Genomic DNA, 16,895 nt, shown 5'->3' on the forward strand with positions numbered 1-16,895 from the left:
TGCAAAATGACTTCTTTGCTTCCAGCTACAGATTCAGAACTGCAAACCACCCACCGTACAGCTGCTAATGCACAGATTATCTCTACAGCCAACAGCTTTAAGTAATCAAACAGAGATAATTTTACCTCTGCGACCCAACAAATAAACACCAGAATCAGGAAAAATCCTTTCGCCCACACAATCCTACCCAGGCTTTCAAGGGCAGAGTTAAGAGTTTCATCAGAGCCTGCAGAAGTGGCAAGGTCACCAGGTTTGTCCCATCCTGGATCAATGGTGAGCTGGCAGTGCAGTGGTGTGGAGTGCTCTCAGGAGGTCACGATGCTCTGTAACCTGATGAGACCATCTCTTGCTTCTGCTATTGTAAAAGACATTAAATGAGTAGAGCATACACTGGAAGTTGTGTTTGCAGTACTGCTTTCAGAGGAAAAATTGTGGCTTGGATAGGCTTTTGTTGATGACTTCAGCCTTTAACTTTCTGTTCTTTGGAAGAACATACATTTCTCACAGCTATCAGGGGTTTAGCACCATTAAGGAAACACAACTGTTACATACTGTAACATCGCATCTGTGGCTTCTTTCTCACTGACCCATCACCACCAGTGTTGAGAAAGAGAAGAATTGTAGCCCAGAAGTCATATCAGAAAACATTTTTTGCACTTTAAAAGTCTGTTTCTTCTTTCTTTTATTTCCAAATCAGCTAATTGTGACCATTTTCTTAGAAATGAAGTCTTGCTGGGTTTTTTGTTTTAGTAAATTCTAGTGGCTCTGAGTTTCTCTCATTTTCCCTGCCCTTTCCCCCTTTGTTCTAGTAAACTCATTTCCTTATTCCTGTTATTAAGGATACTTAACATATTGTCATTGGGAAACAGCACTCATTTCTTCATGGAAAGAAGCTGCTTCATGTTTCATGTGTTGCAGTGAATAATTAAATAAAGAAAAATATATTAGCCCACAAAACTGGTTGGCAGCTGAAAGGAAGAATGCATTTGCAGTCTGCTGGGGAAAAGTGACACTCCTGGCCTGGTGTCTTGAAGCACAAGGGTAAGGTTTAAAAGTGAATAGGTCTGGCATGGCATTTAAAAATTTTGGATTTTTCGACTTCCCACGCACTTACAACATTAATCTTTAACTGTCATATTCTTGAGCTATTGGCTGTGAGATCAGACCTGGAATTGGTGGGGCTAAGGAAAACCAGGCTGGTAAGTGGAATGATATGTCAGCAGGGACTACGACCTTGTGAACTGTCAGGGATAGGAAGGCTGTCAACACTCAGGCAGGCGGGGGGGCCTGGCAGCCTGATAGTGTATGGCACCAACAGTCTTCATGTAAATAAGGGGTTTTATTGCCCTTCGTAGTCCTTTTCACCCATTCTGGGCTTTACAGTCATTGTCCCTTTCCTTTTGATTTTATAATACATCTTGAAACACAACTGTTGGGCTCTGTGAAAGTGGAATGAAGACTGGGCAGATGGGAGTTCTGTGCTGGGAGCTGGGAGAAGACTGACTGCTCCCAAATGATCTAAATGAACCATGGAACTTTTTTCTTTCCAAATGAAACCAGAACTGAGCTGTAATTCCGCAGTGACCTTTGCAGTTTTACAAAATGAGATCAGACACTTGCCGTCCTCATGGCTGAGAGAGCCTTGTTCTAACAGTAATTCAGAGCCCAGGTACAAAGTGGGATCTGCACTGAGTGTATTTTTCTTTACCTCCTCCCATCTAGTTTTTCCTCTCACTGCACATATAATCTCAAATGGATAACAAGCTTTAGTAGAATTTGCTGAGACCAGAGACAGAGAGTTGTACAGAGCAGGAGCTGCCTGTGCCATTGCACATGCCTTTGGATTTGGTTAGTGCTGGTCTCATCAGCTCAGATAGGAGCCTTTGTGTTCTTTTTCTAGCCCTGTGTGCTGACATTTGGAGGCTGAACTGCATAATTTCTATCTGTATCGTGCAATTGCCTTTTGCATTTTCTTTTCTGTGTGTAACCTGCAGCTCTGGCTGCGGTGGCGACAGTGAGCAGGACTGCAGGGATGACGTGGGTCTGGTGTGCTTGATGCTCACCAGAGCGACTGCTCAACAACCAGAGAACATCTCGCAGCCCTCCAGCCTTCATGTACTCTGCTGCTCTGCCAGTGTGACTGGTCTGATCTCTGCTCAGAGTGAGAGACTGGGTCCAATTCAAATTGTAGTAATGTGGGGAGCGGTCTAGGGAGCTGTTGCAGCAACCCTGAGAGTCTCCAAAATGAGGAGAAAGGGGACTTTTCATTTCCAAAAAGATACTTAGAAATTCTTGTCAAGGGTTGGGCTGTACCAATGCTGTTAACTCTTCTTCTGGCTTATCTAAGTACTGCTGAAGTTGCAACCTTTTAGATCATGTCCACCAATTCTTTTCTTTAAATTGACAGACTTTGCACTGAATGGCTCATACTTGGTAAGACAGATACAGAAAAGACGAGAAGAACTTTTGAGAGGAAATGTGGTTTTCAATCACAGTCTCCTATACCTCATCTTTGGTAGCTCATCAGCTTGTGATGGGCTGTATGGCAGAAAGAACAGTGTCATTTTAAATGTGCTGCTTATTTCACTGGCTTAGATCTTTCCTGTAGACTTGAGGCAGCAAGGTAAATAATCACACTTTGAATTGCATGAATGCTACTACTGAAATTAGCAATACTGTTCCTGCGGTTCATTTAGGATGCATGGTTGCAGCTGACCCAATTCCTGCTGAAATAAGTGGAAGAATTCCCCAGTATTTTATAAACCCAGGTCAGGACCTAAATCTGTTTAACCCTTTGAGTGCCTGCACTGCTGTCTGCTTAACACAGTGTTATGGTTTGGGAGTGGTACAAATGCTGGCATGCATTGTATTGACCCGAATTTTTTCCATAAGGTGCACCAAAAGAGGACCTCTCCTTGGCCCCAAACACTCTGCAGTTCATCTTCTGATGCTGCTCTGTGTCGCTGTCTGATCCCTCCCCTACCTTCACCACTCTTGATTTCATTCAGCAGAATCTGCATTTGCCCTGTGCATGAGTAACAAGCAGGAGGAGTCACTGCACTCAAGAGTCAGTAGGAGGGCAATGGCAGCCAGACCTGGAAATCCAGTAACCCTGGTACCACTGACCTGAGGATTAAACCCTGCTCACTGAAACATAAGCCCAGGCTGCCAAATTGCCCATGATAAGCTTTAAATAACTGGAAATAAACCCATGCCTGCATCTATTTTCTTTGTAACAACTTTTTAGCTGGAGGCTCATAACTGGCTGCAGCAATGTGAATAGAGAGCCCCCACAAGAGACCTGGCAGCGCTCGGCTGTGCTCCAGGATTCCATTCTTGGGGTTTTGTTTGTTTGTCGTCTGGATTAAGGGGATTAAAGACTTAACCTTTGTACAGCCTTTCAAATAATAACTTGCTTGTACTCATACTGCATGTCAGGGAAGGATTCCCCCCCCTCCTGATTTCATGATACAAGTGAAGATCTGAGAGTGGTCAGGCTCATGTAAAGTTGTGTCTTGTGCTTTAATCCCCCCTAAATTCACCTCAGTGTTCTGTTCTCTGTTTTGTGGTGTTGCCGGGACCAGGGCAGTAAAATGAACAGGGCTAATGCCTTTATTAATGTTCAGCTCTTTGTTAAAAAGATCAGCTGGGCAGGGGGCTTGACATGGAGCTCGCCCCTGCGGTTGTAGCTTTCCCAGGTGGCCGAAAGGAAGGAGGTGTGCAGAGTCTGTCACTGAAGTCCAGGGCAGCAGCTGTCCCTTCTTCTTTCTTTGTGGCACACCAGTGGCCAAAGGGTGAAAAGGCGTGGCGTGCAGAGGTGTCCCCGCTCCTTCCCTGGTGGCAGCATCTCGGCTCTCTCTCTCCTTTTCTGCCTCCCTGCTTCTCACAGCCTAACCTAGTCTATTCTTTTTGAGGTGATGGTGACGGGTAAAAGTCAATCAGGGGATGTGTTTCCCTCTTCTGCAGCTAGGGCATTTGTCTAGACTCCTCTACTGTGTTTAGTTTTTTGATTTAAGGGTGTCTTTATCTCCTAAAAATACTCTCTAAGGGTTTTTTTATTTGCATGTTAGTCCCAGAATGGCAGTGTGGGGGGTGGGAGGCCAGTTATCTCCAGGTAGTTTAGAGAAAACAAACAGAGCAATTAGCTAATTAGCATTTCAATATCGGTGCTTAGGTAGAGTTAGTAGCTTTTTTGGTGTTGCCATGGGAACTAAGAAGGCCCTGCCAGCGTCTCTGGGGAACACGTGGAAACTGTTCATTACAGGCAGGGTATCTGCTTCAGACCTCTATCCCAGGAGCTGAGAGCTGTCATGTTAGTGGGGGGGGTTTCACAGTCTGAGCTGCTAGATCCTCGTCCAGCTGCAGCTCCTCTGGGCTGTATTTTTTGTAATCAGAAATAAAATTCATGTTCCCAGATGGGACCCTGCTGCATGTCAGTCTGTTGCTGGCTGTGGTGGTTCCTTACCTCCTGCTCCGGAGTGGCTTTTGTAGACAGGTTTCAGAGGTTTGTAGTTCTCACTGCAGTCCTTTGAGTGAGTGGCAGTGTCTTTTTTGAGATTCTTTTGGGATTTTTTTGGGGATTATTCCAACAGTGACTAAAATTTTCAAAAGCATCTAAGTGATTTAACGAATTTATTGGCATGTGTGAAAACAAGACTAAGGAAGACTCGAGAGCTGTATTTAGCTTGAAAAGTTTTCTTCTACTCCCTGTGCATATTCCACATGTAATTAAGGGAAGACCCAAGGCCACCTTTGGGACCAGCTGGTCCCACCTGCAGGTATATCATCTGCAGGCATGGCCAGGACCTGCTTTCCTAATATGATGCAACACCTGCATGGTCTGAGAGATGTCCAGGAGACAGTCAGGCAGACACAGAGATGTGGGTGGCCCTGGCTTTAAGATCTTGTCCTTGGTGCTGCTTCCGTGCAAACAGCACTGAACCAAGAGACACTGTACGTGGAGATGGGAGTTTTGGGGATTGGATTTTTTTGGGATGAGAGGTCGTGAGGATGGGAGTCCTTGTGTTGAAGTGTGTAAGGAAAAGGCATTCCTCTGGCAGTTCCCTCATGGGTAAAAGCAGCTCAGTCCTGTGAGCGCTGTTTCAGGAGATATGGCAGTGCCATAGGATTCCAGTAGATGCAACTCTCAGCATAGCACTCTGCAGACACTTGGTGGGAAAAAAACAAAAACAAAAACAAAAACATAATTTTGGCTCTTCCTGTTCTCAATGGACTGGATGTAACAAGGATGATACAACTTTATCACCTGGATCAGGTCACAGCTTTACCATCTGGAGTGTCATCACATTTGGTAACTGTTGCCCCTTCTAGCAAAATATAGCTCTTTTCTAGATAGAGCAGCCAATGTAAATAGTAATTTAAAAGCTACAAAAGCTATACCTAGAAAAGCCATGGATTTACAAGTCTGTATCCAAGAGTCTCTACTGCCCAGCCATGCTCAGGACTTGAGAGACCACTGCTTTTCCTCCAAAGACAGCAGGCTCAAACAAAGGTTGTTACCATCAAGGACTTAACTCTAGGGAAATAGCTTTTAAAAGAACTGCCTCAATATTGCCTAAAAATGTACTTTAAAGAGAATCCTTAATCAAAGTGATGTAACAACAGGCAAATTTACTTTTCTACTTGACCCTGGAACAGATAAGTCACAGAGTTAAACATTTTCTGCATTTTAGAGGGGATTTTATCTTGCAAGAAATTTGCCCTACCCTACTTAAATTTAGAAGATGTGAGTCCCCCTGTGTCTTCTGCACTGCAAAGGGAATACAGACTGAACTTGAGCAATACATGTTAAATTTGCAAGCAGTTTTCCACTGCAATAAATACCTCTTGCAACATAACACTGAAATCTGTGGATTGCAAGCCTGTGCTTTCTGGAGTATAATATACTTCATCCACTCCACCAAATGCCCATAAGGAAATAGTAAGTGAAATTAAACCACAATGTATGAGAGTGAACTTGCACAGACAGTTGATTTAGGGTAAAAGCACTCATTCTGGCTCCTGACTGTACAATTTTCAGAAGTAATTCACAGCAAGTATGTAATAGTCAAATAAGTTGTGTTTGACATTAAGCTATGTCATGGGTAACATGAAGAAATAGATGGAAATGTGGTCACAAATTTGAAACTTTGGAAACTCTGTGTAGCATTTCTGAGAGCTACACTTGACCTACAACTGCTGGGTAGAGGCAGTAAAAGTGATATAGAGGCAGTGAAAATGAATTAATTTGAAAAGTCTAAGTGAATATTAATAGGACCTGCTATATTCAACAATTTGCAAGTGTGACTGGCATTTATAGATGAACTGTGCTGTTTGTTACATATTACATTAAAGAAGAATCCTGAACCAACATATCAAAATGTCAAACTAACACAGCATTTTTCTTTGATTTCCTTTTTTGTTAAAATGAATTATTGTTAGCCTTTTCTGTGGCTGACAGGAGAGATTTCTGATTTTTATTTGCATACTAGATCAAATCTCCTATTCCTTCTGTAGACAGAGGTCTTTACAACAACATCTAGATATTATATGTGCAATTGCAGAGCTCAGATTCTTTTGAGCAGGGAATGTTCTCCCCACCCATGCCGTGCTGCTGTGATTTCTTAAGCTGATATTTTCATTGGATGTCTTTAAGCAAATACACAGCCCACCCTGGAGCCAGTGGTCAGGACAAAGGTGTGATGGCTTTGTGTGGGCCCACAGACCACAGAGGTGGTGGGTGTGCAGCTCCACAGAGGGATCTGGAGCTGGTTTCCTAGGACCTGTGGAGAAAAACCTGTTTGTCTTTTCAGTGATGTGGCTTGGAGAAGGTGTTTTCCAGAGTGAAGTTAGATTTATACTAGGTTTCAGGGAGATGGGGTGTATCGTTCTGGAGGTTTTGGTGGTACCAGGGGATAACAACATCTCTATTATCCACCAGCACCTGGTTTGGACATCAGTAAAGCCTTGGTCACTGCAAGAGCTCTCAGCTGCTCCAAGTTCTGTGGTTTGCAAAACTGTCTTTCCAAATGTCACCCAAATTATAGTTCCAGCAGTCATGTGCTTCTTAAGGTTCCACCTCCCTCCTGGAACTTGGCAGCCCCCAAACCCTTTTGCTGCACTTCACCTGCAGATGCAGAAGTGGGTTTGGCTTGTTTTATTTTAAGGTCAGAAGTCTCTGTCAAAGAAACAAAGCTTCCTCCTCATGGCCTCCTGTTTATCCTGTTTAGCATTTTTAATTGCATCCAAAAGATGCTGCTTGAGTTTGGCAGCTGTTGTGGCTCTTCCTCCAACATCTCTGTGTTTATTCAGGCACAATAAAGGATTGTGCAAATTGTAGCCATAAGGCTCATGAAAGATTTTAGATTTGCATGGATTTAAATTGTTTCACTTGGTTTAAGTCAGAATAAATTGACTGGAAATGTGGGTGAGGGTGGCCCTAGGCAGAATGCTGGATGGAGGACAGAGGGACACACTTATCCACTTATACTCCCCCATCCCCAAATGTGTTTCTGTTGCCTGCATCCCATTACAGATTTGAGAAACACATTTCCTTCCCTGCAGCTGTGGAATGGGGGACCAGCAGCCCTTGTCTTTCTGTGCCTCCAAGGAGATGCAGAGCCTGTGAGTGCCTTTCCCTGTCTTCTGCTGTCTCTCAGCCAGCAGGCCTACTAGCTTTCTTCATGCTTTAATCAGGTTTTTTCTCTCCATTCTGCTGACCCAGTTTAGGCTCTTTGAAGGCACGGCAGAGCTCTCCGGCGGCTGCAGCTCTGCCTTCGGGGGACGTGGATGGGCGGTGGAGCTGAGCAGATGAAATGGCAGCAGCAACACTCAGCCCGGGGAGGAGGGTGGCTTTGGAGGTGTATGTCTCCTTGGTTTGCTCCCCTGGGCACATTTGGGTGCATGTTTTTCTGTCTTAACTGCTGCATATGGCGTGCTGTTGTTTTCTGTTTGTTGTTGGTGTTTTCTTTTATTTATTTATTTTTTTTTTTAAAGGAGGTTTCACTTCAAGGCTGCTGGAGCAGTCTGCTGGAGCAGTGGGGTTTCAGGCACGCGTGCTTACACTTCGTGCCTTAATAGCACCTGACATAACCTGGTCACAGACATGAGCTAGGCAGATTATCCATCCCCCACTGCTGCTCTGTCCCCTCTCCTGTCCCCTTTATGTAGGGCATCCTGTATCTCAGGCAGCATCCCCTGCCTGAATCCCTTGAGGAACCTAAGGGGAGCCCTCCCTGCCTCCCCTTTTTTATCCTGGGGTCTCCATTTCGTGTTGAGGTGCTGAATTTGGGGTGAGTGTGGCTCTCTTCTGTGTGTGTGGGTGGGGATGCCTGCTTTGCTCCAACTGCACAGGGATGATTGCAGCTCTGCAGTAGTAATTATGTGAGCCAGGCCGAGGAGTGATGGTAGGGGAGAGGATCTGCATGGTGGGATGACTCAGGGGTGGGATGACGCAAGCCTGGGGCTTGACTTTCTCCTTGCAGGCTGCAGAAACTTCTCTCCAAAAAGCTGGTGTCCAGGTCAGGAGTGATTTACCACATGGCTGCCAGTATCCATTCTCTCTGCTTGGCACTGGCCCCACTTGTTACTGCACAGGCCTACAGGAAAAGCATGAGACCATTTGTTTTCATGATTTTTGTTGGTATTTGGTGGTTTCCTGCCTGGGTGAAGGATCTCAGGTAGTGTAGGAGGAAACTAAGGACGTGTCCTCATGAGATGCTGTTCATTATGAATTCCCTGACAGTTTACTTTTTGGAGCTTTTATTATAAATTGATTTTATTTCATCCCATGTCCCATTAACCAAGAAGAGTCATTTCTGCTTGCATCCATATTTACTTTTACCTGGGTGAATCCACTTGTGTAGACATGCTTTGGGGTATCAGAGGATCTTCAATGAAAATCTGGCTTGGTGCTGTGGCAGCCTTTGGCTGACCCTTGCTGACCCTTCAGCACAGGAGGCACCACTTTGTGTTTCCTTTGCCATACTTACGGCTTTTTTATGGCTGGTAGGTTCAATCATGGGCAGGAGGTCACCCCGATGGGGGACTCCTTGTAGCTGCCCTTCTGATAGCACTCGTGGTCTCAGCCTTCTGCACACTGTTGCTTGGTTTGTGGCCACACTGCAGAGACTGTTCATAGCCCATCCCTCCTTCTCCTAAATGCTTCTTTAGGTCCAAGCACTCAACCCTGTAGGAAATGGCATAGAAAGATAGACATCTGGGTCTGCCTCATGTTTGGCAGGTAGAAACCAGCTTGTTCCAACCTAGGGCATTTCCCATATAAGTGCTTTGCTGTTCAGGCTCTCTGTATAGACAGTTATGTGCAGGTTCTGCTGTGCAGGAGATACCATCCCTGTGTATTAAAGCAGAAAGTGCTTTTTTATCTGTTCTACAGATGATGTATTCTTATTTTGTAATCTCTCTTTTTGCCTGTCCTTTGTCTCCTCATACATCTTCACAGGGGCTAATTTTAAACACTCTTTCTTCTAAATTCCATTGCTGGTTTTCTCATGCATATTTGTTATTCAGTGACTAAAACAGGGAATGTCTGAAAATTAGTGTGAGTTGTATTTGTTAAAGTGGGTAGGTAGTGGCTCTGGAAGTTTTCCCATGGGTTATTTTGGTTCTGGCCCTCAGCTGCTGGCAGGGATGGGGTGTACCAGGGCGCCTGGTGGTTTGTGGTACACACACAGACTCTCCAGCAGACCCCTGGCTTCATTTTCCACTTGAGATCATGCCAGCATTTAAGCTCTGCAATGAAAGAAAGTGCAAAAACCCTTTTCCACACACATGGTAGTAATACTTTAAGTATATTTATAGAAAGGGCTGGTATTTTTTCCTGTTGGTGTTAAATTATGGTAAGAAGGATAGAAGTGTTACTACAATGCAGTTCTTCATCTCCTCAGAGCATTTATTCTGTGCTATCTAACAACTCTGTGTGATACTGATGTTGTGTGGTCATTTTTGGATCATTGCTTTCCTGTGGTCTAGGTACAGGTCTTGGAAACCCCCCTGTACCACCACATTGCTCCACCTGAGGGATTGTCAGGGTTTGTGTGTCTGTTGGACAGTTTTGAGAGTTGCATGAGGCCAAGGCTGAACATCAGAGGTAAGACGTGTCATTGATTTTGGACTGATAGTGCATGGACTTGAGCAGAGCCAAGCCCTGAGACCAGGTGCTCTGCACTGCCTCCACAGCAGAAGAGAATAGTAGGAGCAGCTCAGCTTTTCTGCAAGTGTGTTAGTGCTTTAATTTTTAGTAATTTCTCCAAGAATCAGCTGTTCATACTTTTTTTTCATCCTGTGCAATAGCAGACTTCTTAAAAGCAGAGGCTTGATTTCTTGCAGGCTGTGTTTTCTGGGGTTTTATTAATTTAATCAGTATACAGGTGTGTATATACGTGTGGTTGTCTGACCAAAAATAAATGCTGTCAGAGCTTTTGAACCTGCATTCAGGGCATAAAAACTGGCTGTGCTTTGGGCAGCTCAGGTAGCCTTCACACTGATGAATAGAAAAACCCAATCAATTGTTCCTTCAGAAAGCCACCTTTCTTTTCGAGCAGCTCAGACATGCACTCAGACATATAATACAGGCAGCAGAACTAAACTGAAATTAATCCAGTCTGTAGTTCCTACAGTGACAAAATGTCTGGAAAACTTCGTGGCAGGTCGCCCCAAGATGGCACTCTGTGTGCATGTCATGTTAAAATAATCCTATGGTTCTGAAAGACCATCTTTATGCACTGCAAATATCTCTTCCTGGGGAGGTAAGGTGCAAGCCAGAGGTGACAGGCATGCAACAAGTATTGTCACACAGCCCTTGAGTGATGGTCAGTGAGGGCATCAGGAGCGTTGTCAGAGGTGATGCAAGCAAAGATAGGAGGATCACAGTGGAAAGGGAACTAGTGGTTTGTGACCAGAACGTGACGTAATAAGTTTTCATCCTTTTACATGTTTTTTTTTTTGTATTGATAAAGTGGTGTAATTCCCAGATATACATAATACTTCATGCAATTGTTTTGCTGTTCCTTTATCTCCTCCTATGCAGGGTACAGTCCTTTGACTGGGAAGGGAGTCGTGCCCTAAGCAAAATCTGACTGCTGAGGAAGCAACGTTTCCAAGGGGTAGGTCCAAAACAATAAAGTAACTTTCTCTTCTTTTGTTAGTGGAAAAAGTGCTGAAATATTTTTTAAAAAGTGACAGGATAGAGGGGAAAAGATAGTACCTTAACTTTAGGTTAAAGATCATAGGATCCTAGATTGGCTTGAGTTGGAATGTACCTTAAAGATTATCTGATTTCAACCCCTCTGCCATAGTCAGGGACACCTTTCCCAAGACCACTTGCTCAAAGCCCCTTCCAGCCTGCTCTTGGACACTTCCAGGGATGGGAAGTGGCAGGTGCCTCACCACTCTCACTGTGCTATTTTTTCCTAATACTTAATTTAAACAAAATCTTCTATTTCAGTTTGAACCCATTTCCACTTGTCCTGTCATTCCAGGCTGCTGTAAATAGTCCCCCTTCCATCTTTCTTGCAGGCTCCCTTCAGGTACTGGAAGGCCACAATTAGGTCACCCTGAAATGTTCTCCTTTCCAGGCTGATAAACCCCATTTCTCTCAGCCTTTTCTCACAGCAGAGGTGCTCCAGCCTTCTGATCATCTTGGTGGCCTCTTCTGTGCTGACTCCAGCAGGTCCCTGTCCCTCCCATGCTGGGAGCCCAAAGCTGGATGCAGTGCTCCAGGTGGGTCTCAGCAGAGCAGAGCAGAGGGGCAGAATCCCCTCCCTGCCCTGCTGCCCACAGGGCTCTGGATGCAGCCCAGGACACATTAGGCTAAATTTTGGAAATTCTTAAGCCCAAGGGGATTAGCCAAATGTATATTTTAATGAATGGAAGATTGTCAAATATGTTTAACTTTCTTTGGTGTCTTAGGTAGCATGTGAAGGACTTTTTTGTTTCTCCTTGCAGCGTAATCTTTATGATTCTGCTTTAATGCTTTTTCTTGTCTATGTGAAAAACTGGGAAAGAGAATTTTGAAATAATTAAAGTTTTCTCCTTATTCAGTTCCTCTGTAGCTGTCACTTATAATTCTTTAATTATGTACATGCTTTGAATAAACCATGTATTTCAAAATGGTTAGTAGAAGGAAAAAATCCTTTCATACTTTTGCATTGTCTATTTTATAATAACTTTTATCAACCTATGACTGAAAATTTGTCTCCATTTTGGAACTTTCTGTAATGGATTGAGATAAAATCTAATTCTGCACTTCACATACTCCATGGGCCAAACAGTTCCTTCATTTAATTAATTCCATTAAGCGGGTTTTGCAGAGAAAGGAGTAATTTACAGGAAGCTCTTGGCCCCGAACCCCCTTCAAAGCAACTGGCAAATTAGGTATGGCACAGGCATGTGGCAGTGGGTGAAGCCTCCTTCTTGTGAGTAGAAGATGAAACCTTGAGGGGCAGGATGTTTTATGGAGCACAGGGTTGTTACCCAGCGGTGCTGCTGCCCTCTGAGCCTGCTCAGGTGCTCCCCCACCGCTGCCTTCACATGTCACCCGTAGGACGCTGCCTGCACTGATGCAGACACTGATTGTGCTGCTCCACGGCCTTGACAGCGCTCACTAACCTGGATTTGATGTGGCATGACAAGGCACCAACTTCTGCTCTGGCAGTGAGGCTGTTCACATGCAGTGCAGTCTGCCAGGATCTCCCAGGACGTTCAAGCCGTATCCGTGCGTAATGGCCTTGTGCAGTTAAGTGGAGCACGCTGTCTGAGATGAAAGTTGAATTTCAGAGCAGGCTTGTTTCCCTCCCCTCCCTCTCCCTCCACCAGTGCCCCTTTCACCAGCACAACGGGATGTCTTCCTGCTTCCCCCTCTCTCCCCAAAACACGCAAGCCCTCCTTCCTGTGTGGTGTAACTAATCTGGTTTGCTGACTGAGATCTGCTGGGACCTTTAAAGGGATGCCAGCTACAATGTACTCAGTGTAGCATAGCAGCATTTCAGAGTGAAGCTAAAAATCCAAATCCAATAAGTAAGGAAATAACCATAAAGAAGAAGCCCTGGTTTCCATTCTGTCCATCAGCTTGCTGCCTGATGGGGCAGCTTTGCACTAAAAGTTGGCCATGGACCATATGTTAGAAGTATGAAGACCTCTTTTTTTTCTACTTTTTTCCTCTTTAACCTCAAATCTAGGAAGAGATGCATTTTTAAAAATCCTGTAGGAAAATCACATTATTTTCAGGGATGAGCTCTCAGGCAGTTTGGATTCGTTTTTCTCTCTGTTTGGATTAGCAAACAGCAGCAGAGCTCACACTTCTCTTCCTAAATCCCCATTCAAAATGGAAGGAAGGTTACCCAAGCTCAGGTTTTGTTCTTTTGAGATTTAACTGAGAGAGAGTTTCAGTGAGGGGGTTGTGATCCTGTAAGGTGCTGGCTTTCATGAAAATTAGCAGAACAATTTTGTGAAAAATAATTGCATTTCAAGCGAATGCAGATTAGTAAGACTTTTATGGTGAAAAAGGCTTTTATGGTTTTGTGAAGAAAACAGGTTAAATGATTTCTTGTTTGTTAAGTTTGTGGAGAGAAGATGACTTTTCAAAATAGCCCTAATGAATCCCCAAAACTACAGAATATCTTGTGGGGGAACAGGATATGACAAAAACCCAGAGTAATGGGGGAAACCATCCATAGTGCCAGAATGGGTCCTGGAAGCAGGGGGATGCTTTTGAAGAAGAATGAAACGGGTGCTGGAAACTCTGTGGCTCTCTAAAATGGCAGAGTGATGTTCTCTTCTGCCAGAGCATTCAAAGAGAAAACTGTTCTTATATGGTTACATCAGGCCAATTTTAACTTTTATTTTATTTTTATTGTACAAAACAAATAAAGAAATTTGCCAGTGTAGGGAGTATTAAGAGTGGATAATCCATTCTTGTGACTCATTCTGATAAGAAAAGAGCTCATCAACTCCCTGTAGCCTTGCATCTGAAGACAGTTGCTGACAGGTTGCACGAAATATGTCCCTGCATTTTTAGGACCCCGAGACAGCATCTTGCAAGCAGATAAAACCAAATAAAACCTGACAAACCATCTTTGTACTGGAGAGATGAGAGGAAAAATGCAGATACTTTATATTAGAGAATTTGTGAAGCTATGAAGAAGGGCATTGAGTTATAACTTAAACTCCTTAAATGTTCTCTTGATCATGAAGGATCATAGTTAATTAAAAGTTATTGCATAACTGCTGCTGGGGAGTGAAAAGTTTATTTTTAATTATACTGCCTTACATAATGGTTACACAATGACAGAGGCAGAGAAAGTGATTTAAGTATACTTTTTTAATACAGTTAAATTAAAAAGTAAGGTGTTGATGCATTAATCCATCCTTGACTTGTCCCTGGATCTGTTTCATGATCTCTGCTTCAGCACACAGTTTTTGAGGACAGTGTCTGTTTGTTCTGTACTTGTACAGCCCACGGCTGTGATGATGACTTCTTGAGCATGGTATTCATCATGATAATAAATAATCTTGTCCACTTTCAGCTTCTCCTTTGATCTTAGAATGTTTTGGCCAGCAGACTGGTACACATGCATCTGTAACTAATATGCTAACAAATCACATCTATAATTTATTGTAATCATGGAAAACCTATTTCAGCTGGATGATTTAAGTAATGTATTTAACTCTGGCTATAGGACTGCATTTTCTGCCTTATACAAAAAAACTGTTGGTTTTAAAAGCTGAGCATGCAAAAGTACAATTAAATATATTTTTTTTTTAACCAGAGACAGCATCTACAGAGAGGGAAAGTAAGATACAGGGGAACTGAATATTTGTGTGTAACATAAATAAAAGAGAAACTTGTTTTCTGTCTAACTTAAAAATATCTCCTATGAAATACTCCCTTACCTCTTTGAAATCCATATGTGCCTCGTCAGTGTTTGCCAGCACTGGAGAGGTATCACTGTGGGGCTTTGGGTCATTAGGAGAACTTGCCTGGCTTCTGCATGCTCAGGGAAGGGGCTGCTGGAGGCAGCCAGACTCTGCTCCAGCCTCTGCTCCATCGTACAGCCCCTGTGTGGGACCTTGATGACTGAAATGTTGTGTCCTGAAGTGTAATGTTCAATTTATCTAAACAAAATACTCATCTGGAGGAGCCACCACCAGCTGATCAGGCTGGACAAAGAAACAGACAAGAAAACCTCAGCTTGCATTGTGATCCTGGGTTCACCCTTGTTAGACTTTAAAAGGCTTGTTTCTAGCCGTGACCAAACTACTGTCCATTTACTTTTGCTTTGATAAGCACCTTTCCTAAAAAAGGACTGATGATGATGATGATTGTTGAGCAGGCCTATATTGTGTAGGGTTTTTAAGCTAAATTATGATAGACACCATAATAGCTCCAAGGAAATCTGGTGTGAGACTTCTCTGCTTTGTGGCCTTGGCCTGCCCTACCCCCTCTTAAAATTCTGTAATTTCTGGAAGTACCTAAGACTTGTTTGAGTTACAGAGGAAAAGCTGGAATTGATTTACCACCTGACTTAGTGGGGCTTTGAACAGAAACTTACAGCAATTGAGTATTTCTGACAAAGTCTTGTCAGCGGTTTGGAGCTTGCTTTATAAATACATTTATTAATTAATGTCTGCCTCTCTTTCATGGCTTTGACTATTATTTTTTTAAATGGAAGCCATCCAAAGGGCTTAATTGCAGTGATTTTTAAATTATTTTGTCTTAGAAGTATTTGTCAGGGAAAAAGCATATAAAATTGAATAGATGTAAAAATTAATAACATCAGATCATTTCAATAAAAGGGAATTAATGCAATGAAGATATGCAATATCAGGTTGTATCTGTGGGGTCAGATATGCAGAGATCCCTGTCTGAGATACATGAAATCATGAATTTAGAGGGAATGACAATATTGGCTGTTGTTGATGTTACAGTATGCTTTCATCCTGTTGTTTGGTGGGGTGGTTAACAGTCAGGGGTACCATGTGCCTGGTGTTATCATGCATCTGTATGAACAGCATGTTTGTGCACTGCCCTTCCCTTTCATACTTGTCCAAGTGTCTTCAGTTGTCATCTAAGTATAAAGCCCAAAACTCAGTAATTTGATTGTTCATTTGTAAGCTTCTTGCCTAAGTATGTGCTTCTTATGTCCTTTAGAAGGGCATAATTAAACTCTTTTTGGATAGCTGGAAAAAGTAGGACAGGAAGGCAGGATGTCAAGTAACTCTCTAAACCAGTCTGATGCCCCATGACCGGGGTAGGTCCTGGAAACCCTGGACTGGGATTAAGATGCCTGCATGATTTTGAATGCTAGAATCCTGCATCTCTGTTTTGGGAAATATCAGTAATATATTGCATATTGTTTATCATAATTTTTCTTAAATATTAGTGGGGAGTGTGTGCCAATTGTGAAACTGAAAGAAGAGGCTTAATGGAGAGGCACTGAGGCCAGAGATGGTGTTGGGGGTGGGATTTGATGGGTGGAATGGTTCAGCTCCACATCCTCAGACTCTAGAAATATGCTGCCTGGGGAAGGCATACAAAGGAGCTGCAGCAAACAGCAAATAACCCCATCTATACCTTGGGAATACATAATGGTGTGCGTTTGGGTAATACGGTGTTAGATGCAGCATTTAGCATTTAGCAATAAAAGACTGCAGAGAACAAATGCTGCTGAGCCCTGACAAACCTCATCAGTTGGCCAGCACACCAGAACCATCATCTCCTCACAGGCACTTTGCCTTTTCTTTCCTTGTTGCTAATTAGATGCAAGAAAAGAGTAAGTCTCTGCTTTAAACACTGGCTTACTGAGCTCAGCCTGAAAATTGAAATCTGTCTGCAACTGGGAGTTGTTGGCTTCTGCTCTGTGGTTTTCTGGGGAAGA

The 16,895-nt window shown here is 43.4% G+C and overlaps 1 protein-coding gene across 1 annotated transcript in view; it reads left to right on the forward strand.

The window, feature by feature from the left end:
- PDZD2 (PDZ domain containing 2) overlaps positions 1-16,895 on the forward strand; it is a 202,264-nt gene that overhangs the window by 15,840 nt on the left and 169,529 nt on the right. Inside the window, exon 2 of the mRNA XM_054003663.1 lies at positions 11,048-11,123. The gene's annotated coding sequence lies outside the window, so the exon portion shown is untranslated. The remainder of the gene's footprint in view (positions 1-11,047; positions 11,124-16,895) is intronic.

Source organism: Vidua macroura, chromosome Z (assembly GCF_024509145.1).
Source record: "Vidua macroura isolate BioBank_ID:100142 chromosome Z, ASM2450914v1, whole genome shotgun sequence".
NCBI classification, from domain to species: Eukaryota; Metazoa; Chordata; class Aves; order Passeriformes; family Viduidae; genus Vidua; species Vidua macroura.